The following is a 25,050-nucleotide window of genomic DNA, read 5'->3' on the forward strand; positions in this document are numbered from 1 at the left end:
GTAGTCAGTATTTCTGAGTAGAATAGAAGAAGAAAAAAAAAACATAGAATAGTTTAAATGAAGTAAATTGACTACTTAATATTACCAAGACCTTTTCATTAAATTTATGTTGGTTCACCTTAATAAAGCTTTTAGAAGACAAATCCAATCATGTTTGTGTTATGGTTTGTTGTTTCTGATTTCCAGTATGGACTTTTATTTTGATTCTGGAGTTTCCTGTATCTCCTATGTTAGTCATAGGAAGCTTTATGCTTATCAGTTAGATAGATGTCACCTGTGTTCTATTAGTCTTTTTGTTTCTAATGTATCTATACATCCTGAGTTCCTTTGTTCCTTGCTGGAGGATTGATGTGTTATGCCTCTCCTGACCCCGAATGGCAGAGTAACGTTGTTTCCCGGTATGCCGAGTGGTGGAGTTTATGTTTTGTGCCTGTACGCTGAGTGACAAAGTTTTGTACTGAGACGAAACTCAGCGTTTCAAACTCATAACAGTTTGTTGTACTAAGACTTTGTCTAGCTATAAAAGTATCATGGGATTTACTCAATACTCAGTTGAGTTGGAAGAATTTAAAAAGACCCATGCAAATTGTTACCTTAATTTTTTTTTAAAGATAAGCCAATGAATTATTTTTTAGAGTGTATGAGGAATTTGGGCCAATGAACAATGGATGAATAAAAAATGTAGGACACCCATACAAAGACAATAGTGCCTAAGGGATAAAGAGAAGGAAGCTATGAGTAAGGACTCAAACAGAAAGGATTGGGGGGATAGGGGCAAATGACCAGAGATATCTCTTGGTTTGACTGTAATGAGTAAGAATTGTAGACTCGTATCTGCATGTATATTTAACGGATGGCATATAAATACTGCAATAGAAACAACTGTTATATCATTTATGACCTGCATATGCAGAGTTACCAACATTTGTATCACCAAAATATTTAGAAATAACTTGGCACATACTATAATATGTGTTAACTCACAATGCATGTTGTAGTCGGCCTTCCTGCACAGAATCTGTCACTAGCTCACATTGTATTTAAAAAGACTGCTATGTCCTCAATGTTGACAAAAATAGAGAAAGGCAGCTAGAAAGAAGGAAGAGGAAAAGATGATGTCACAGTGTGGTGGTGGTGGTGGTGGTGGTGTGGAAGGAGGAGAGGAGAGGACCCAAGTGCAGGACACCAAGAGGCTTTATTAGCTTGGACTCACCAGACACAGGCAAAAAAATCACTAACGCCACTCGGCATTCAGGACACAAAACAAAGAAACAAATGGGCGAAAATCTCTCCTCAGACAAACATAACGTAAGCATGTAATGCTCCGACCAAGAACAAACAAACTCGGGAGATATAAATACACTCAGAACCAGGGACTAATCTAACACAGGTGAAACTGATCAAACTAATGAACATAAAGCTACCTAGATCAACATAGGTGAAACACGGAACCAGAAAAAATAAAAGTCCATAAACCAGAACTGAAAAATACACCTCATGACAGATGAACATGGAGTTTTAGATGGAAGAAACAAGTTCTGACCTGAATCAGTGCAGTCTTTAGCTAAAACATGTAAAATATCCTCATTGTGACTGGGGTCATTAAACAGGTTACAGTGAAAATCACAGATTAATCAAAAAGTATAGGAAACACTCATCTACATTCAAAGTGTCAATTAGGTAATTATACAAGTAGAGTTACTAAAGACATGTAAGCGTATCTTGTCCCAACCATGTAAAATCTGAATCTAAATAAATTTGCTGTTGAATATAATTGGAAAAGTTGATGGTGAAAGCTGAGTGACAGTGACTGATTTGAATGTGGTAAGGAAAAGCTATTACATGTGACAACAACAGTCACTGTAAACTACAAAAGCCTGCAAAGTAAAACTTTATGTGGTCCTTTGTTTTGTTCCAGTGCCTGGGATTGTCAAATAATAACTCACTGCAGGTTACAGCTAGAAACCAATGTGAGGATTTCATATTGCACTCGGAGGGTGTTATTTCCCCCTGTTTTCTTATATGAAGGCCAGTTTACACAGAGCATTAGTGGCCTGTGAAAACAGTCTAATTAATGTACAAAGGCTTCTGTGGCACCATAGGATTTATTTCAAGGTTTAAGAAAATTATTGATACCTCAACTTGGATGTGAGACTCTTAAAAGCCTGTATAACCAACTGCAGTTATAATGTTTGAAAGAACATTTTTACAGAGAAGGTCCTCCTAGGAACAATGGCAGCACTGTGCAAATCGGGAAGTACTCTTTAAATGAATATCTGAAACCTCTGAGAATGTACTTAGGCTATTTTTGTCCAGCCAGGCACATTGTTCAGTATAATACTATTCAAACCTGCCTCATAAAATGTATGTTTATATTGTAGAATACATTTCAGATAAAACAATTATCTGTGTAGAACCTGTTCACCAACAATGCTTTATCCTGTTTTTGTAATGGAAAACAGCTCATACAGTACCAGTGTGGGCATGGGATTGCAGGGTGGGGTGTACAAAGACCTTGGTAAAGACTGTGGTTTTGTCCTGTCTTATGATGCTACTGAATTTTTCAATACTTAAACAAGATCACAATTATCTCTTCACCATGCCTTGAGCTGCACAAACGTCATAGTTCAAAAAGTTAATCATGTTGTACTTGCCACAAGTGAATATTGTAGAAGAAAATAAATGAAGTATGTTGTAAATGTTTTGTAAATATCTATCTATCTATAAGAATATAGTTTGTTCACATTATATCATTATAAAGCAAGATAGACAACATCAAATCTCTGTCTAGTTTGCAATTTGGACTACATAACTATATCACCATATCATTACTCACATGGACATGCAAACAAATAAAAACAAGTGTCCTTGCTAGCCTCCTTCTTCCACCAAATATTAGTGTGCAGGTGTGACATGCAGTAAGTTTAAATATCAGATTGTGTTAATCACATGTAATTCCTCCATTACAGAAACAGCAAGGCAGCTTTTATATAACGCATTTCAAACAACACAGGGACAATTCAAAGTGCATTACAAATGAAGATAAATTACACGTAGACAAATATAATTGTAGACCAGAAATCTAGCTATATTAGTACAGGGACAACAGAGGAAACAAAAGTGCAGTACAGAAACCAATTAATCAAAGACACAGGAAAACTGCAGAGTTTTCAGTTTAGCGGCTGAGTTAGGCCACCTTTGAGATCATCAGCCAGTTTACATTCCTGGGTTTATATTCTTCAAAGAGATCAGAAATATATTTTTGCTCCATATAATTATCACTGAGTGACTTATAAACTAGCTGGAGCAATTTAGAAACTGCTCTGCAGGTGACGGGGAGCCAGGGTGAACTTAGGAGATGTTTATTTCCCCTGGTTCTTGTTAGAACTCTAGCAGTGTTCTGAATGAGCTGACTAAAGGCATTTATGATAGTCCACCCCACTGGTGATGAAGGCATAAATAAGTGTCTTGCTTTTTGTTTGAGATGATAAAATGCTGATTTAGGTACAGCCTTAATTTGACTGCAGAAGCTCAGGTCTGAATCCATTAATCCATTAAGTGACCAAGATTTCTGACATGTATTTTTGATTTTATAGCTCTGGACTCAAGCTGGGCAGTAACTTTTTTCTTGTTGCCAAAAACAATGCTTGTTGTCTTGTCATCAATTAGTTGAATGAAAATTGCTTCGAGTCATTCCCCACAATATGGACTGATGGGGGCAGTGGTGGAGTAAAGGTTCAGTCCCCCTGAACTGACAGGATTAAAGCAGTGGAGCTGCTCAGCCTGTGGTTCTACTGGGTAGTGAATGTGTAACAAATGTTTAGAGTGATCTGGTGGTCCCTCAATAAAATCTTCTTGACCAAATAAGAGAAAAAGCACTGGTAGAGTGAAACTAAGGCACTATAGTCACTTGGTGAAAGAGCTAAGTAAATCTGAGTGTTGTCTGTGATCAGGGCAGTATAGGGATGGATAACAGTTTCAGCAGGGTCTTGTAGGTACACATTTAAAGTTAGTGTATATCTCCTAGGTAGAAGGTTATGGTCAGAAATGTGCCCAATCAGCACTACTCTAGTGTAAGTAATTTGACATTAAACTAATGTAACATGGAACTGCATAGATATAATCTACATGCCTCCTATAGAAATTAATCAGAAGATAAAAGTTCATCAAACAAAATCATAACTATAATTATTAATTACACACAGATCCATAAACTCATTATATATCGGTTACCCTTTTACAACCAATTTATAATATTATCATCCTGATTTTAGATATTGTAACATTTTGTAACATTCTGAAAACCTGTATCAATAAAATATCTGTTCTGGAGGAAGGATCCATCCATTGCTCTTCCAGTCTCGACCTTTTACCTTGTTCAAGGGTTTTGTGTGAAGGATTTAATCTAAATGGAGAGTCTATGGATAGATGTGTTATTGTAAAACCCTTTGAGATAACCAGTTTTTGAAGTGCCATCTTAAGAGCTAGGTTTCCAGTGTTGTAAGTGAGCTGATCACATAACCACTGTGGAACAAAAACACTTATTTTGTTGCTTATTTTGATTGAGATTTTTCTCAATCAAAATAAGCAACCAGAGTGGCAGGGCAGCCAGTCGACTAGGAGCACTTGTGTGCCATGGTTGTACTAGAGACATGTAGACAGTGGATGTCAAACCACTTCTCATTGCGCTGAATATTTACACTTGTCTTCACCCACTGTTTGGATTGGAAAAGAGCCTACACAATGGAACAGCAATATTAAGCTGGGACTTTGTTCTCAGTTTGCAGTATAACAGAACTGGAGACACAAACACAGACTGGAATATACTGTCAGAGATACTCTGTGAAGATACACTGAGCACAGTAACCATGAGGAAGAAAGATGGTCTGAAACAGCAGCTGAAAAACACAATACCACCACCCTTCCATTTGTTATTCTTGGAAATGTATGCTCATTACAACATAAACTGGCAGAGGTGGCAAAAGTACTCACATTTTAAACTTAAGTAGAAGTACAGATACTTATGTGAAAAAAGACTCTGGTAAAAGTACAAGTACTGACTCAACTCCTTTACTCAAGTAAAATTAAGAAAGTCTGTTTTCATAATGTAACGAGTAGAAAGTACAGATATTTGTGTTTAAATGTAGGGAGTAAAAGTAACAAGTCACCAGAGTAAAGTTCAGATACCTGAAAAATCTACTTAAGTACAGTAATGAAATATTTGTACTTCATTATGTCCCACCTCTATAAACTGGATCATCTACATGTGAATGTGGACAATGTGCAAGAATGCAGTACTGTCTGTATCATGGCCTTCATAAAGACATGGCTTAACAATCAGATTTTGCATTCAGATCTGCATATTGAAGGTTCAGGCATAGGACATGGCGTGACAGAGACAAGACCAACACCAGTAAGCAGAAAAGGCATATGCTTATACATACTGTGTAAACAAAAAGTGGTGTAAGATTGTAGTTGTATGGTGGAAGTATGTAAGGTTCATTGTGAAATACTGCCATGTCTCTTTGCTTCAATTATTTAAAAAGAAAATTTCTAACTTACATACAGCGCGCAGACGTATACAACCAGCCCATCAAGTTGCATTGCCCATCAAGTTATATGGCCCAGATACAGTAGATAAAGCACACACACAGCAGATACCTTCGTTACAAAATGTATATGTATGCAGTTTAGTTGCACAGGACTGTTTTAGGAAAGAGAGTTGGCTGTTTGTCCTCATGAAGCCAATTAAAATTTCCACAATGTTAAAGTAAAGTAATACACTATCAACATACACACTAATCAAACACTTTGCCATGGCAGACTTTGATACTTTGAACTGCGACCACTGTACAGATGTGCCTAGGTTTTCTACTAGATTACGTCAACCATGATGAATGCTATGGCTCTGTTCCCAGCTCATACAAGTCTTTCCACCTGCTTGGCTTTGGTATCAATGATTGTTGTTGGTCTGTGGTTACTGCATACCAACGAGTTATTCAGTGAAAGAGACCTGTTAATTAAATATTTATGGCCCAGTCAGAGAATAACACTCTAGCCCTTAGGCACTGTTTGGAATGCCATCGAAATGGTAAGCCACACTGCTGTAGTTGCGTCCCATATTGCCTATATTGTTTACAGTACCCTTTTGATATCCATTATTATCATATAATAAATGTATCTAATTTTAAGTGGTGTTAATAAATTAAATATAAACTGCTCCATGTCATCTCTGTGTGATTTACCACTGTTATACTAGAGAGTTAAGTTAAGTTAAGTTAAGTAAGTTCCTAACCCAGAACCACATTCACTTAAGGGTCTAAATCCACTCATTTACAGATGAGACTCTGCTACATGAATTAAATTCATTCTTCATTCATTTTGACGCTAAAGATTTTAGTGCCTAACTTATGGTTCTATTTGAGCCACACTTACTTAGGCAGTGGCAGCAAGCTTCTACCCAGTCTGTTACTAAGCATTTTAAAGTGATCAAATTGCATTAAGCTAATAGTCCAGATGAAATAAGTTGAAGGATGTTAAGATACTCTGTTAGTATAACCTGGGGCTATATATCTATATGTAACTGCAACAGCAATTACCAGGACTATAAGTCGCACCGGAGTATAAGTTGCTTCTGTGTATAAGTCGCATTTCTAATTAACATAGCATAACAACAAGCATAAGTGCATTACAATATTCATTCATCTGTGTTAAGTACTGTTAAACAACTGCGCCAATGCTGAGACTCACTCCAAAGTGCAGGTAATAAAGTCTGCAGCCGAAACAAAGTTTGAAGTCTGCAGGATAGCTCTTTCTTTTGGACAGCATTTAAACTTGTGTTACACTAGGAGTTAGAGATCAGTGTGAACATAAATGTTTTTACTTTTTCTATGGTACAACATTTTCTTCAGAGTCAAGAGTTTCAAGAGTGCCATCTAACACTAGTGACTACTCGACAAAATGACTGTAAAATACACATAAGTCACTTCGCTTTAGAAGTCACACTGCAAGGCAGAGGAGTAAAAAAGCGGGCATATGATACGGGCCCACCCGGAGGCCTGGGGACAAGGTATGGGTGTTCTGCCCCGAGAGGAAGAGGGGGTTGTCACCCAAACTATCTCCACACTGGCAAGGACCTGGGGAGGTTCTTGACCAGATTTCTGAGGTGGTTTACTGGGTTAGGATGCCTGGGCAAGGTAGGCGAGTGGTGCTACATAAGGACCGGTTAGCACCGTACCACCCGCTGGCCCTGGAGCAACAGACTCATGAACCTCAAAGGAGCAGTCCATTACCTGCTCCCAGCCTTGGAGCGGACAGTGATGGCCTTGGGGCTGAACCTGGTGCTGGGAGAGGGACACCAAGGAGGCCGGCACATTTGTCAGACTTTGTTTTGGGGAGTTAGGGTTGTGAGGACACTAACCCTCTTGGGTGGGAGTTGTGTAATGACCCGGCAGTCACAGTTGACGGCCAGGTGCTAATGGGTGTTGTTAAATGTTAGTTGTCGGTTAACACCGTGTTTATGTTCTGTCATCTTCAATGTTACTGTGTTAGGTTGGGTTATGTTTTGGGAACTGGGTTATGTTCATGTTGGGTTATGGAAATGTAGCTGTCACCGTGACTTAGAGTGACGTGTGGGGAAAAGGGGCTCGGTGACAGCGCATGCATTTGTTAGAGTGAATTCTGCTTGTTTGTTGTGTAATAAATCAGCTGTGGGAAGACAACACTGCCTCCTGCTGGTTTGTCGAAGCAATTGCTCTAGTTGTCAGAGACACTCTGGGTCGTGCGGTGTATGGGACACGAGCGCTCTCTCTCTCTCAGTTATCAAAAGAGTTCGGCGATAGCTGCTAGCTCCCTGCTAGCCGTGTAGCTCAGGGCCAGTAACCAGATAAGCTTAGCGTAGCTCCAAGGAGAACCCACAGTCGTTACAATACATTTTACCACAAATATGCTTTTTATTAAACATTTTACTGATATATTCAGTATGAAAGCATTTTGGAATCACCAAAGACATGTATGATATTGACATATGACACATGACATGTAAACAATATATCCTCATTATGTTAAATAAAAAACACACTTTCACACAAAAAGTATTCCCTGTGGAAGTACAGTTAAATGTAATGTCTCAAAGACAGGGATTCTTGCTGTCTACTAGCATAGTGCCGAATGATGTCTTTAATATGTAAACCATCTTTGCCCCCTTATTCTATTGTTCAGGATGGCTATACTTACATTGAAAACCTCATACCACTTAACTGTCATCATCCCAATAAGAGATAAAGTGTATTTTTAACTATTTTGGGTTTACTTGGGAGCTGTTAATTTACACATCCTTCTTTTTGTATCCTTCTCTCTTAGAGTATTAGCTTCATTACTCTCACTCATTTTTTTTTTTTTTGTGTAGAATTATTCAGTGTTTTTGTAGTTAGGGTCACCATTTTTATTGATTACTGTTACTGATGTTACTGATTATTAATACATTTGATATTGCTAAAGGGAAGAAACACAAGACATGAGGTACTCTGGCAGGTTGTAAACAAGTTTTTATTATTGTAACCACTTTGTTTGGACCCAATTCTGAAACTGGTGTAGAGAATGTACTGTGTTTACAATAGACATTCTGGGTAAAACTTTCCATCTTTGTTTTACCTTCGATAAGTTTAGTGATTTATGTCAAACTCTCAGATGGTATGACTGCTTGTGTTCCAGGACCTCTCTGATTTATTTTTAGGAATATCACCTTGCTTTCAGAGATAAACACTTGGTCAGTACAATATTATCAAGGTACAGCTAAACATCAATTGTTTAGCTAAGGTTTTATTAAAAACTCACTTTTTGAGGTGCTTTGATATAAGCACTATTTCCAAAGCCAGAAAAATAAAAGCATTGAAACAAACACAGCAACTATACCAGAGCTCAAGAAACTGACAGACTTGGTTATGATGAGTCCGACTTTCTCTACCCTGCCACTGATGGGTGGCCAGGCCTTCATCTTATCTGCTGGACCAATGCAGGAAATTCACCTAGACAGGTCTACGTTGCATTCATGTACTCCAACTAAGGAAAGTCATTGCATTTTTAAAATGAGTCTGTCAATCTTTTTTAAAATGTATAGAACTCACAAGTCTGGAGAGCAGGACACTTGTCTCCATTTACAGTATGCCAGTGTTCACTGGAATATTGTACCAGCAATGATGTTACAATCACAAAGTGTATAGTCCTAAGTCTGACATTAGCAACAATCTTTCACTGCTAATGTAGACAAATTCACTGTCTGGCATGTACAGCCGGTAGACAGGTAACATGATTGGTCTTGCAGTGTGGTTTCAACCAAAGGTCAAGGAATTTTACACGCCTAATTAAGCTGCACATTGTTACTTACAGTACCACTAGCTTAAGCTTTAGCTTGTTCACAGGTAAGACTAGTTTGTGTATTAATAAATAACTTTTATTGCCACTTTACACATAAAATGGCCATTATTGTAAGTTTCTTAATGTACATGGTTGTTAGTAAGATCATTTATACACACAGTTTCTCTTTCTCCTCTGTGGCCTCCGCCTGAGGCCTTTTATGAGTTTGCGTGTATGTCTGTAGAACTCACCCACATCAATGCAGAGCTGATGAAGGACTCACTCTTCCCGCATTTCCATAAAGATAAAAATTAGCAGCATTAGTACTATTAATGCAACACGGGTCAATAGAGGCCACAAGAGCAAAAACTCAGTGATGCCTGAAAAAATGTCTGCAAAAAATTGGCACTTGGATTATATTATTATATTATATTATATATTTCCCTTCTCACCCCTATGGGTGGTGTGTGTGTGTGTGTCTTCCTCAATCTCGGGTCCTCTACCAGAGGCCTGGGAGTTTGAGGGTTCTTCGCAGTATCTTAGCTGTTCCTAGCACTGCGCTCTTCTGGACTGAGATCTCTGATGTTGTTCCTGGGATCTGTTGGAGCCACTCTCCCAGTTTGGGGGTCACAGCCCCGAGGGTGCCGATTACCACGGGGACCACTGTTGTCTTCACCTTCCACATCTTTTTTAGCTCTTCTTTAAGCCCTTGGTATTTCTCCAGCTTCTCATGTTCCTTCTTGGGATCGCTACATCTACCACTACGGCTTTCTTCTGCTGTTTGTCCACCACTACTATGTCCGGTTGGTTAGCCATCACCTGTTTCTCGGTCTGTATCTGGAAGTCCCACAGGATCTGTCCATACTCTGGAGCTCTGTAGTTCTGGAGCTCTGGAGACTGCCAAACAACGACTCACAGTGGGAGGGCAGTAACACAAGAACAGACCCACCAAGGCTGGAGACTGAACAATACTGGAAAAACATATGGGAGAGGGAGGCATCACATAACACCAATGCCCAGTGGCTGGCAGACCTGACAGCAGACCACAGCAACCTCCCTGAACAGGAACCAGTAACCATCACAACAGCAGATATCCGAGAAAGGGTCTCAAACATGAAGAACTGGACAGCACCTGACATGATCCACACCTACTGGCTGAAGAAGCTAACTGCCCTCCATGAGCGCCTGACAGCTCAAATGAACCAGCTGCTAATGGATGGAACTCACCCAGAGTGGCTAACTGAAGGCAGGACAGTCCTGATCCTGAAGGACCCCCAAAAGGATGCAGTCCCATCCAACTACCATCTGATAACCTGCCTCTGCACAACATGGAAGCTCCTGTCGGGCATCATAGCGGCTAAGATGAGTAGGCACATGGCTCAATACATGAGTGGGGCCCAGAAAGGATGGGTAAGGACACAAGGGGAGCAAAACATCAACTACTGGTGGATAAAGCAGTCACTCGAGACTGTAAGCCCAGACAGACCAACCTGTGCACCGCCTGGATTGACTACAAGAACGCCTACGACTCAATGCCTCACACATGGATCCTGGAATGCCTGGAGCTGTACAACATCAATAGGACCCTAAGAACCTTCATAAGGAACTCAATGGGACTGTGGAAAACAACCCTAGTGGCCAACCTCAAGCCGATTGCACAAGTCTCCATCCAGTGCGGCATCTACCAAGGAGATGCTCTGTCCCTGCTGCTGTTCTGCATAGGCCTGAACCCCCTCAGCCAGATCATCACTAAGACTGGCTTCGGATACCGACTACAAAATGGAGCAACCATCAGCCACCTCCTCTACATGGATGACATCAAGCTGTATGCCAGGAATGAGCGAGACATAGACTCACTGATCCATACCACCAGGATATACAACGACGACATTGGAATGTCATTCGGACTGGACAAGTGTGGTCGAATGATAACAAAGAGAGGGAAGGTTGTCAAGACTGAAGGAGATGAACTTCCAGAAGGCAGCATAGCGGATGTTGAGGGAAGCTACAAGTACCTTGGAATCCCACAGGTAAACGGGAACCAAGAAGAAGCCGCAAGGAAAGCAGCCACAGCCAAATACCTACAGAGAGTAAGGCAAGTCCTAAGAAGTCAGCGGAATGGGAAGAACAAGGTCCAACCCATCAACACCTATGCCGTTCATCAGATACCCCACTGGCATAATAAGCTGGCCAAGAGAGGACATAGAAGCCACTGATGTCAAGACAAGGAAGCTTTTCACAATGCATGGAGGGTTTCACCCCACATCTAGCATCCTGAGACTGTACGCTAAGAGGAAGAAGAAGGCTGGGGACTGGTGAGCGTCAGAGCCACCATCCAAGATGAAACAGCAAAGATCCATGAGTACATCAGGAAGATGGCCCCAAGCGATGGAATACTTAGTGAATATCTCAGGCAACAGAAGCCCAATGCAGAGGAAGAGGAGCAAGAACCATCATGGCAGGACAAACCCCTGCACGGTATGTACCACTGACAGATAGAAGTGGCTGATATCAAAAATCCCACCAGTGGATGGAAAAGGCAGTATTGAAAGACAACACAGAGGCACTAATCATAGCAGCACAGGAACAGGTGCTGAGCACAAGATCAAGGCTGGGATCCACCGCACCAGGCAGGACCCCAGGTGCAGGCTGTTCAAAGATCCCCCTGAGACAATCCAGCACATATCAGAAGGTTAAAGACATTAGCAGGCAGGGCATACATGGAACGTCATAACCAAGTGGTGGGCATAGTGGGAAGGAATATCTGTGCCGAGTATGGGCTGGAAGTTCTGAGGTAAAAATGGGATACACCTCCACAGATGGTGGAAAATGACTGAGCTAAGATCCTGTGGGACTTCCAGATACAGACTGATACACACTTTATAGCCATACTGACTCAAACTTACATGGAAATGGCAGACAGCCTGTACTGACTGAAGAACAATCTCAGAAGAAACCAAAAACAGTGCATCTCCCCTCTAAGTTAACCAAATGCACAGAAAGGTAAATAAAAATCAGTTACATTGAATATAAATCATTTCATACACTCACGCCGTTGTGCTGCTTAGTATTTCCCCAGCATGGTGGTGGGTGCTTAGCCGTTTTGTCAGTCCAGTCAATCTCCTAGGGATAGGGATAGGGATCACCTAGGGATATCCTAGGGATATTTGGGCCTAAAAATCTCAGAAATAACTTTTCTAAAATTATAGCTACTCTAGATGGCATAGCCCTGGCCTCCAGCACTACTGTAAAAAACCTTGGAGTTATTTTTGACCAGGACATGTCCTTTAACTCACACATAAAACAAATTTCTAGAACTGCATTCTTTCACCTGCGCAACATTTCCAAAATTAGGAACATCCTGTCTCAAAATGATGCAGAAAAACTAGTCCATGCGTTTGTTTCCTCAAGGCTAGATTACTGTAACTCATTACTATCTGGATGTCCTAATATCTTAATAAAAAGCCTCCAATTAATCCAGAATGCCGCAGCCAGAGTCCTGACAGGAACTAGCAAGAGAGATCATATTTCTCCTATATTGGCTTCTCTTCATTGGCTCCCTGTAAAATATAGAATAGAATTTAAAATCCTTCTTCTCACATACAAATCCCTTCATAATCAAGCTCCTTCATACCTTAAAGACCTCATAGTACCATATTATCCCAATAGACCACTTCGCTCTCAGAGTGCAGGCCTACTTGTGGTTCCCAGAGTTCTCAAAAGCAGAATGGGAGGCAGAGCCTTTAGCTATCAAGCTCCTCTCCTGTGGAACCAGCTCTCAGCCTGGGTTCAGGAGGCAGACACTCTCTGTACTTTTAAGGCTAGACTTAAAACCTTCCTCTTTGACAAAGCATATAGTTAGGGCTGGCTTCAGGCAACCCTGAACCATCCCTTAGTTAGTTATGCTGCTATAGGCCTAGACTGCCCAAGGACCATTGGTGCACTGAGCTCCCCTACCCTACCCGCCCCCCCCCCCCCCCTTCTCTCCGACCTCATGTATATTCCACCATTGAATGTTACTAACCTTGTGCTCTCTCTCTCCCCTAGTTTGTGCTCTCTCCCTCCCTCTCTCTCTCTCTCTCTCTCTCTGTACCTTCTGCAGGTGTCCCTGGTCCTGGAGCTGTTTATCGCTGATGTGCAGTTACTGGCCCCACCAACTTGCAGTGTCTATTTGTTGTTTATTGTTGCTGTTCTTTTCTCTCTGCTCTATCCACTCACCCCAACCGGTCGAGGCAGATGGCCGCCCAAACTGAGCCCGGTTCTGCTGGAGGTTTTTTTCTTCCGTTAAAGGGAGTTTTTTCCTCTCCACTGTCGCCAAGTGCTTGCTCATAAGGGAATTGTTGGGTTTTTAGTTTTAGTTTTTGTAAAGTGCCTTGAGATGATTTGTATTGTGATTTGGCGCTATACAAATAAAATTGAATTGAATTGAATTGAATAGTCAGCTGTTGCACTGTGATGACATCATGACTATTTGCTATGTCAATATTGCCACCACACAAAATGTGACAGCGCTACTCGCTGGATACTCACAAGAAATACACTTCGATGGCAAAAGACAGAATCATATGCCATCCTGGTGACATTTGCTGGGCATGTAACTCTTCTCAACATCTTGTAACGGCTCACTTTCTGCCTCAGTCCTGATCTCACCCTCTAGATGACTTTCCAGGTCTTCCAACCTTGGACCAACAGGATCATTAATCTCTTCCACCATTGGAAGAACTCAGTGGATTCAGCTTCTGTTCTATCTATTCCAGGCTCACAAACAGGAGGAGTTGCTTGTTGGTTTTGCCCCAGAGGTGGATTTTTGCATTCTGCTGGGCCATTTTTTCTGCAGCTGTCCTTTCTGCAAATTCTTTGCCTCTCTCATGGGCGTCCTGAAATGTAGGGAATGCTTGACTGAACTTAGTGAAGACATCAGTGATGATGCATGCGACTCATGATGATGAGGGTAAATAAGTGTGAATAAGTGTAGTGTAGTTGTGACTTCAAAAAGATGGGTAGCTAAGAATGGTGTTCGGGGTGTGTGGACATTGGTGTGGACCTTTTCGCCCACTGCTCCAGGTCTTCATGCCTACCTCCCCAAAACATCTTTGCTTCAACAGGCCAAGTGTTTGTTTGATGCCTCGGTGGCCCATCTGATCATGTACACTAGTAAGTACTTTACCGGTAAAGGCAACTGGTGAAATTTTCTTCAATCTCACAGTACAAGAGCCCATTTTTTTCTCTGAGTTGAAGCCACTGTCTCAATAGGGAACACTGGTATAGGCAAGGCTCGTCTCTTGAAATGAGGGTTTTTGTTTTCTGTCCCAGAACTCTTTCAACACTTTAAGCATTGGGTCGGAAGCTTGGAAATCCTGGAGTTCATCTTTGGAGTAGCTAGGAAGTAGGAGTGTTTTCGTGCACCAATTCACTTGTTTCACTGTTACTGGGTGTTACGGCCACTGGCCTTCCTACTCCTCTTCCCTCCCTGTATTGCCTTGTTTCCCTGGTTCTGTCTGTGTGCTCCAGACTGTGTGTGTGGTTAGATCCAGGAAGACCAACATCTGTCTGTGATTGGTGGAGCTGTTCTCTGTATTGCCATTGGCTGAGGAAAACCGCGAATCAGCAGCTGCAATGTCATCACCCATGGAGCGCGCCTCCCCGCCCGATTGGCCTACCACTCAATCTCTCCACCAACCGGCTACCCACACCCCAGCACACCAGTATTTAAAGTGCTGTGTTCCCAGTGCTCGGGGATGGCTGCACCTCCCCATGTGCAGCTTGCCTCGTTGCTGTGGTTAACCTTGGGCTTTGTGATTTTGTTTGGTAGTACGTGTGTACATGATAGCTGTTTTGCCATTCCTATGTTTTGTTATCTGTGTGTCCTTGTAGTTGGTTACTCTGAGTAAGTTGGCCTGGTCAGCCATCTTGCCCTTCTTCTTTGTTTTTTGTTTGACTTGATTGTGCTGGATCTAGTTTCAATAGAACAAATTCTGGAGATATTGGATGTTTGTTGGCCACTGGCCTCTTTATTCACCTTTGTGTTTTGTGTGTGGTTTTAGCTCCAGAGTCTGTTACTCCCTTAGTTTTTGTACTTGAGAATCTCAATTTTCTTGTGTTCTGAAAATAAATGTCTGCTTGGCTTTTAAACAATCTGGCTACTATGTTACTCCCTTACCTCCCCTAGACCCTTGGGTTGTAACACTGGGACCAGTTAGCTTAGCTTGCTAGTAATATGGCTTCTCCCTCTCTCTCTCTCCTGCTCGGTGTGCCACATGTTTAGTTATTCCTCTGCCTCCTTTAGTGATAATGATACCTGTAATAAGTGTAAGGTTCTGCTAGCTTTGGAGGCTAGGATCACTGATTTGGAAGTGCGGCTCCACACCTTTGAACAAAAGCCAGCTAGCCTAGCCCCGTTAGCAGGTGTGGAGCTTGAGTGACAGTCCGACAGAAACATACTCCTAAGCAGAAGCCCACGGCTCATCACCTGCCTGCTCACGTTTCTAACAGATTTTCCCCGCTGAGCGACACACCGGCTGAGAAACCGATAATTGGCAATTCTATAGTCAGAAACGTGAAGCTAGAGACACCAGTGACCATGTATTCCTGGGGCCAGAGCGGGCGACATTGAGTCAAATTTGAAGCTGCTGGCTAAGGCTAATCGTAAATATGGAAAAATTGTTATTCATGTCGGCAGCAAAGACACCCAATTACGCCAATTCGAGGTCACTAAAATTAACGTAGAGTCAGTGTGTAACTTTGCCAAATCAATGTCGGTAATTTTCTCTGGATCCCTCCCCAATCTGACCAGCTTTGACAGGTTTATCCGCATGTCATCGTTCTTTCGCCGGCTGTCTAAGTGGTGTCCAGCAAACGATGTGGGCTTCATAGAAAATTGGGTCACTTTCTGGGGAAAACCTGGTCTGGTAGCGAGGGCCGCACCATCCCACTTTGGATGGTGCGGCCCTCATCTCTAGAAATTTTTGAGTTTCTTAGCCAACCTAAGGTTTGATAATCCAGAGCGGGATGCAGAGACTCAGTCTAAAACGCCTCTCTGCAATTTCCCGCCACCCCCCTCAAAGCACATAGAGATTGTGTCTGCCCCTCGAACATATAGTCAAATAAATCAGAAGTTAACACAAGAGAAGTTATTCATAAAAACCTAATAAAAATTAAGACCACTCGTCTTATTGAACAGAAAAACAGAACAGTGTTGGAATTTAATAAAGGCCTGTGTGATGATTACAACACGAATGAATTATTTGCAATATCATGAATTAGTTTTGGTGATAGTATGATGATTAAAGTGAGTGTCAAAGGGGATTTAGAGAAGTAGAATAACATAGAGTAGTAGTTGTAGAGGCAGCAGGATTTTGTTTGTGTTGTGTGAGTGTTTGTTTACATACAGGGACAACGCCCGATGAATGGGGGTTACTGGCCCAAGGAGTGGGGGTCGCAGGCAGACACACGACAGCAGTTGGGAATTCCTCAGCATGGACCAATCAGCAAAGGAGAAACTTGGGACCCTGCATTCCATTCTCAATGTATATAATATTGGGTTAGAGAGAGTCAGGCGTAAGACTTCGTGAACTGACAGACTGTTGGTGATAGGGACAGTCTGACCCAGAGCTCTGTAATGCTTTATTCAGTGAATGTTTAATAAATATAATCAATTGGACCAAGAATATCTTCTCCAGAGTCATCAATTAAACGAACACACGGAACAGAGGATTTGAATGCCTGTTCCCACAGTTTGGTGACCCCCAATGTGATTGGTGAGGCAGAAGGATGGTTGACGAAGTAGATGGACGGCTTACTTTGACACACAACTTGTTGGCCAACATAAAAAGGTAAGCAACGCCTGTTCATATCAAAAGTCTGCAATTGAACATTCTAAAGTTGTCGGGTGTCAGAGGTAAGCCACACTTCTATCCAAATTTAATAAATGTTATGGTATCTGGTGGCGTCGGTGTGATGAAGGAAGGAGTGAGGCCCCAAGTGCAGGACACCAACCTTTATTCTCCCTTGATCGTCCAGGACTCAGGCAAAACACAAATGTTTTCCGTCATTTGGCGGGCAGGCAGACAAACAGAACGGGGAAGCGGTAAAACACCCATGTACAATGCTCCGTCAGAGAACAAAGGAAAGCCGGGGACATATATAGACCGAAACTCAGGACACAGGTGAACGTAATCTTACTAATGACCAAACGAAACACAAAACTACCTGGGATTCCACTGAATAGAACCGGAACACAGGAAACTTACCAAAATAAAAGACATGCAAGAAACAGATCTCGGGTTCTAACAATAAATTGCTGAATAAAGCATTTGCTTAAAGATTAATGGTTGAAAATAAGAAGTAAAGAAAAGAAGTTTGTCTGGACAGCCAGGTAATGCCATCAACAACACCAAAACAAAACCTAGGACAAAGAGAGCTAATGATGTGCCCACTTTTATCTTTTGGGCCAATCACACTTAAACTGACCAGTTTGATGTTTTGTAAAGTAGTTAACTGTGGTAATATGTGACAGGAATAACTAACATGGGCAGACAAGTATATTTATGTCACTAAAACATGTAGGTTACAAGACTCAATGCACAAAATGATCCAACAGGCTTGAACTGCACACTGCAGCTGTTTACTTCTATCTGCCCTCCAGCCAGTAAACAATGTCATTATATTATTTGATGCCACCTATTCCTGCTCTTACTATACCTTTCTTTACACCTTATACCTACTAATTATACCTGTTTTTGAGAAATTCCACTTCAGGGAGAAAAGTGGGTGATTTCCACTGGTGCAACTCTACCACCAATGTGACCACTCCTGGGGCAGGCTATGACCCTTCCTGGTTTACTGACCATTTTACTGCACATGCTGATCTGTGGTGGTATTGTGGGGGAAACCAATTGAGACCAGTGCTCCCACCTTGTTAGCAGGGAACCTGTGCTCTTATACAATTGGTGATGCCATTTTATGTGTTACCTCTGTCTGGTTCTTCCCTAGACATCCCACACCGTGTAAAAAGAGACAATGCAGCAGCCGGCAGTTTTGATAACTCTCAGGATCCTGCCAGGGACTTCCTGCGCTGGAGTTTTATTGTGAAAGACTGTGCAGGATCCACTCTGTCTGTCTGTTTCACTTTGTTTTAATATTGATTATTTTCACCTGTGTCTTGTTCTGTCCCTGAGTATATATGCCCCTCCTTTTCCCTTTGTTCCTCGCTAGCATGTTTGTCCTGTGTTGCTTGCCCTTTCCAGTTTTCAGTCATAGTTAGCTACCCAGCCTTTGTTCCAACCCTGCCAGAGTTTTCTCCTTTGTTTGGATTTTGTCTTTGGAGCTTCATTTGTTAAGTAGTCCTGTTTCATGTGTCTCTTTGAGTTTTCCTCTCTGTGTCTTGTGTATGTCTAGTTATTCCGAGTCAGTGTTTGTATGTCTGTTGCCTGGAGTATCCCCAAGTGTGTGCATGACCAAGGCCGTTAGCACCGAGTCCTGTATGCGTGTGTTAGCGTCCCCTGCTGTGTCCACGAGTGAGTGTGTGACCCAGGTTGGATGCCCTGATCCCGGGTTCTGTGTTTGTCTGTTAGCGTCCCCTGCTGTGTCCACGAGTGAGTGTGTTACCCAGGTTGGATGCCCTGATTCCGGGTTCTGTGTTTGTCTGTTAGCGTCCCCTGTTGTGTCCACGAGTGAGTGTGTGACCCAGGTTGGATGCCCTGATTCCGGGTTCTGTGTTTGTCTGTTTGCGTCCCCTGTTGTGTCCACGAGTGAGTGTGTGACCCAGGTTGGATGCCCTGATCTCGAGTTCTGTGTTTGTCTTTTAGCGTCCCCTGCTGTGTCCACGAGTGAGTGTGTGACCCAGGTTGGATGCCCTGTTCCCGAGTTTTGTGTTTGTTCTGTTTGCCTGAAGTGTCCCCAGTGTGTGTGTGACCCAGGCCGTATTCCTAGTTCCTCTGAGTCTGTGTTCTTCCGAAGTCTGTTTGTGTTGCCTGTTGTGTCCCTGAGAGTGTGTGACCCAGGCATAATTCTTAGTTCCTCTGAGTGTGTTCTTGAGTCTGTGTCCCCGTGAGTGTGTGTGATCAGACCATCTTTCTGTGTTCCCTGTTTGAGTCTGTGTCCCCGTGAGTGTGAGTGACCAGACCGTAATCCTAGGTTCCCCAAGTTCTGTGTTCGTGCCTCGGCACCTCTGAGTTCTGTGTCTCGTTATGTCTGGTGTTAACCCTTTGTTCGCCTTTGTTCCTGTGTTTATTGATTTCTGTTAATAAAATCACCCTGCACTGAGTAGCAGTTCTCTGAGCGTTTTTGGTCTTTTCAAATTAAAACCTCACGGTTTTGACAATAACAGAGGACAGACTGACGTCATCAGAGACCAGGGGAGAGAGCCACGCCCCGGCAGTTCATATGTCAGTGTTGACCCCAAAGGGGGAGGCACAGGAGTCAGATGACGAGGAGGTCACGGCATTTGGAGCACCCCTGTGACAAGAGAGTTGGTCTCCTGAGGGGAGACCAAAAGGGGGACTGTAGGACTTTAATAAAGGCCTGTGTGATGATTACAACACGAATGAATTAGTTGCAATATAATGAATTAGTTTAGGTGATAGTATGATGATTAAAGTGAGTGTAAAAGGTCAAAGGGGATTTAGAGAAGTAGAATAACATAGAGTAGCAGTTGTAGAGGCAGCAGGATTTTGTTTGTGTTGTGTGTGTGACAACGCCCAAGGAATGGGGGTTACTGGCCCAAGGAGTGGGGGTCGCAGGCAGAGACACAACAGCAGTTGGGAATTCCTCAGCATGGACCAATCAGCAAAGGAGAAATTTGGGACCCTGCATTCCACTCTCAATGTATATAATATTGGGTCGGAGAGAGTCAGGCGTCAGACTTCGTGAACTGGCAGAGAACACTGTTGGTGATATGGACAGTCTGACCCAGAGCTCTGTAATGCTTTATTCAGTGAATGTTTAAGAAATATAATCAATTGGACCAAGAATATCTTCTCCAGCGTCATCAATTAAACAAACACACGGAACAGAGGATTTGAATGCCTGTTTCCACAACAGTCAGATGTGGATTATTAAATATCAGGTCTCTTTCATCTAAATCTCTGTTAGTAAGTGATTTGATAGCTTACTCTGGCTTACTGAAACCTGGCTGCAGCAGGATGAATATGTCAGTCTAAATGAATCAACCCCCTCAGCCACAAAAACCTCGAGCACAGGTCGAGGTGGAGGAGTAGCTGCAATCTTCCACTCAAACTTATTATTAATCTTTCATCCTCAGAACAATTATAACTCATTTGAGGGCCTCACTCTTAGTCTCTCACATCCAAACTTTTTAACATTCATGTAGATGTTGAAAATAATAGTCTCAGCACTGCATTTAATTTAATTTAATTAGATTAAATTGGTTTCACTCAAAATGTTAATAAACCCATCCACTGTTTCTATCACACTCTTGATCTCATTGTGACTTATGACATTGAAATTGAACATTTAATAGTTTTTCCAAAAGACCTATTTTGTCAGATCATTCTTTAATAACTTTCGAATTTAAAATGATGGATCATGCAGCGTTTGCGAAAATTCCACTACAGCAGATGTTTGTCTGACAGTGCTGCAGAAAAGAAAATTATTCCATCTTTATTTACATCTATGCCATGTGCCAACACAATGAAGGGCAGCTGCCTCAATCCTACTTACTACCAAATTGATCATGTTGTTGTTAATTTAAGGAAATTTCATTTAATTTATTGAACAGGAAAAATTCAAAGCAGTGGTCGTACTACAATTAATTGGGCCTGGCTCAGTGAAGAACTAGTTTATAGCAGGTTCCTCTTCTGCAGTACATAAAAGATAGAATCACAAACACAAACAGAGATGCAGGAAGCAAAAACAGTTATTCTTAAAACACATCCATACAAAAAGGACTGTTCACTAATACAGGAAAATAAGAACAATCCCTGGTTTATTTTCAGCACTGTAGCCAGGCTGACAAAAAGTCACTGCTCTGTTGAGCCCAGTGTTCCCTTAGCTCTCAGCAGTGATGACTTTTTTTCTTTACAAATAAAATCACAACTATTAGAGATGAAATCCATCAGATGCTTCCTATAGCTGAAATGAATCTTCTACTATAGTAGCTCTTGAATCATCTGTAAGACCTCAGTTATGTTTAGATTGCTTCTCTTCCATAGATCTCTCTGAATTCACATCAGTAGTTGCTTCATCTAAATCAGCGTCTCTTAGACCCAATTCCGACTAAACTGCTTAAAGACACCCCTTAATTGACTCATCTTTGTTTGACTTGGTAAATTTGTCTCTAGTATCAGGCTACGTACCACAGGCCTTTAAGACTGCAGTAATCAAACCCTTACTCAAAAAGCCTAGTCTTGATCCAGGAGTCTTGGCTAATTATAGACCAATATCCAACCTGCCATTTATTTCTAAAATCCTTGAAAAAGCTGTTGCAAAGTTGCAAAAATGAACTATTTGAAGATTTTCAATCAGGATTTAGAGCACATCATAGTACAGAAACAGCAGTGTTAAAAGTCACCAACGATCTTCTCTTAGCCTCAGATAATGGACTTTCTTTATTTGTCCTGGAACTTAATGCTGCATTCAACATGCATGAGTGAGGATAGCGCACCACATGTGTCTCTCGCCCTACATCCTAACCATGAGACTAAAGAATTGGGGGGTATCCTCAAGAGGGCGTTGGCCCACAAAGACTGGCAGACCACCCCCATACCGCAGGTCTGGTACGCTCCCCAGATTAAAACTTTTTGCATTCAGCTGACAGCCACAGACCCTGCTATATTAGAACACAGAGAGGTGTCTAGGTACCATGACATGGCACGCACTGACCATCACCTAGCGGCAGACATGTTATCTCAGCTGTCGGACTATTTATGGGCTCAGTCTCCCACGGACGTGGGCTTAACGGACTGTGCCCCGGTCACCTTCCAGGTCCAAGGGGGGCTTCCCCTTTGGATCCGCCAATATCCACATAAACCTCAGGCAGAGGAGGGGATCAGGGATACTATTGAAGGCCTAATACGAGCGGGGGTGCTAGAACCCTCCTCGTCACGGTGGAACACACCCATTTTACCGGTTGAGAAAAAGGGTACAGGTAAGTTCCGTATGGCACATGATCTTAGGGCCATTAATGACATATTGGTAACTTCCACCATTCCGGTTCCTAACCCATATGTGGCCCTGGCTAACCTTGACCCTAGCCAGACTTGGTTTTCTTGTATTGATCTGGCCAATGCTTTCTTCTGCCTCCCGTTGGCAGAGGAGTGTCGTGACATTTTCTCTTTCATTTATTGGGGACGCCAGCTCAGGTACACCAGACTCCCTCAGGGCTTCGCTCTCTCGCCCGGTATTTTCAATCAGGTTTTGAAACAGGTGCGACATTCCTGCGCTTTGCCGGAAGGCACCACCTTAATCCAGTATGTTGATGACCTTCTGCTCGCCGCACCCTCTGTTGCGACCTGTCTTCAGGCCACGGAGTTCGTGCTGCGTCATTTAGCCAAGAGGGGCTTTAAGGTCAGCAAAGCTAAACTACAAGTGTGCTGTAAACAAGTTGCCTTTTTGGGTCGACTGATTTCGCAAGCAGGGGCGGGATTATCACCTGCTCACACGTCTACCATCCTGCACCACCCCCGGCCGGGATTGGTAAAGGATATGCTTTCCTTTCTGGGGCTCACGGGCTACAGCCGCTCTTACATCCCCGACTATTCAATTTTATTTATATAGCGCCAAGGGTAGGGGAGCTCAGTGCACCGATGGTCCTCGGGCAGTCTAGGCCTATAGCAGCATAACTAAGGGATGGTTCAGGGTTGCCTGAAGCCAGCCCTAACTATATGCTTTGTAAAAGAGGAAGGTTTTAAGGCTTTTTATAGAGATATTGGGACATCCAGATAGTAATGAGTTACAGTAATCTAGCCTTGAGGTAACAAATGCATGGACTAGTTTTTCTGCATCATTTTGAGACAGGATGTTCCTAATTTTGGAAATGTTGCGCAGGTGAAAGAATGCAGTTCTAGAGATTTGTTTTATGTGTGAGTTAAAGGACATGTCCTGGTCAAAAATAAGTCCAAGGTTTTTTACAGTAGTGCTAGAGGCCAGGGTTATGCCATCTAGAGTAGCTATAATTTGAGAAAGGTATTTCTGAGATTTTTTGGCCCAAATATAATGACTTCTGTTTTCTCCGAGTTTAAAAGTAAAAAGTTACTGGTCATCCAGGTCTTGATGTCAGTTAGACAGGCTTGAAATCTGGTTAACTGGTTTGTGTTAACAGGTTTAATAGATAGATATAACTGAGTGTCATCTGCATAGCAGTGGTAATTAATAGAGTGCTTCCTAATGACATATCCTAAAGGAAGCATGTACAGGGTGAACAGAATCGGTCCTAGCACGGAGCCTTGTGGAACTCCATAACTAACTTTTCGACTATATCAACCTCACTACTCCACTTCGATAGCTAGTCAAGGAACAGGGCATGCGGAATCTTTCAGCACCACTCATTTGGACAACTGAGGCAGAACGGAACTTCATCTCCCTCAAGCAAGCTCTGGCAACGGCCGCAGGTCTGGCCATTCCTGATTATACTCAGCCCTTCTTCTTAGATGTTTCTGTAAAGGACGCAGTTGCCAACGGCATCCTGTTCCAGAAGAAAGGGGGAGTCAGGAGAGAGACTGCAAAAGGGGGCATCCCCCCAGGAGAGAAGTCTCTGGAAAGAGAGAGGGGCTACTGAGGTAGAAGGATTGTGGAGGGGGCCGGATGGTCGTCCCATACTTCCTCCCGGAATCAGGAGGACAGCCCTCTTGGAAGCTCACGGGGTGGGGCATGTTGGGACAGCCCAAATGTTGAAGAACCTAGAGCAATGGTGGCATCCATATCTTAAAGATATGGCTAAAGACCTGGTCAGGGAATGTGACATTTGTACTAAGTACAACACCAGACCGACAGTGAAACCAGAGATCGGTAGGTATCCACTCGTTACCAGGCATGGACGAGAGATTGTAATTGATTTCACAGATATGGGCATCACCGTTCGAGGGTACAGGTATGTACTGATGTGTGTGGATGCGTATTCAGGGTGGCCAGAAGCATGGCCCGCCAAAAGGGAAGATGGTAAAACGGTTATTAAATGTTTGATAAATTATTACATCCCCAACCATGGTTTCCCAGAGAAAATTAGGTCAGATAATGGGACACATTTCAAGAATCAGGATTTGCAGAAGGTGGAGGCCATGATGGGGTTGAAACATGGGTTTGGAACGGTGTATCATCCACAGTCTCAAAGAAAGGTGGAAAGGATGAATCAAACTGTAAAAACCAAATTGGCAAAAATCTGTGCACAGACCAAATTGAACTGGGTTGATGCATTGCCATTGGCACTCATGTCCATTCCCTGTTCAGTTAACCAATCCACTGGGTTTACCCCTTTCGAACTCCAAACAGGGAGACCCTTTCCAGGGTCCCACACCACTAGCCCAGTAATTATTGTAGAGAATGAGGGTCTGTCAGTCAAAGCATATTTTAACTTTCTGCAAGCTCTCGTTTCAGCTTTCTCACATCGGGTGGCGGACCAGCACGGCGACGGAACACAAACTTCACCCGACGCCGACTGGGTGCTGTTGAAGGTGATTAAGAGGAAGTGGTCGGAGCCACGGTGGACAGGACCCTACCAGGTGACAGAAAGAACATCACACG

This window comes from Mastacembelus armatus, chromosome 17 (assembly GCF_900324485.2).
Source record: "Mastacembelus armatus chromosome 17, fMasArm1.2, whole genome shotgun sequence".
Lineage (NCBI taxonomy): Eukaryota > Metazoa > Chordata > Actinopteri > Synbranchiformes > Mastacembelidae > Mastacembelus > Mastacembelus armatus.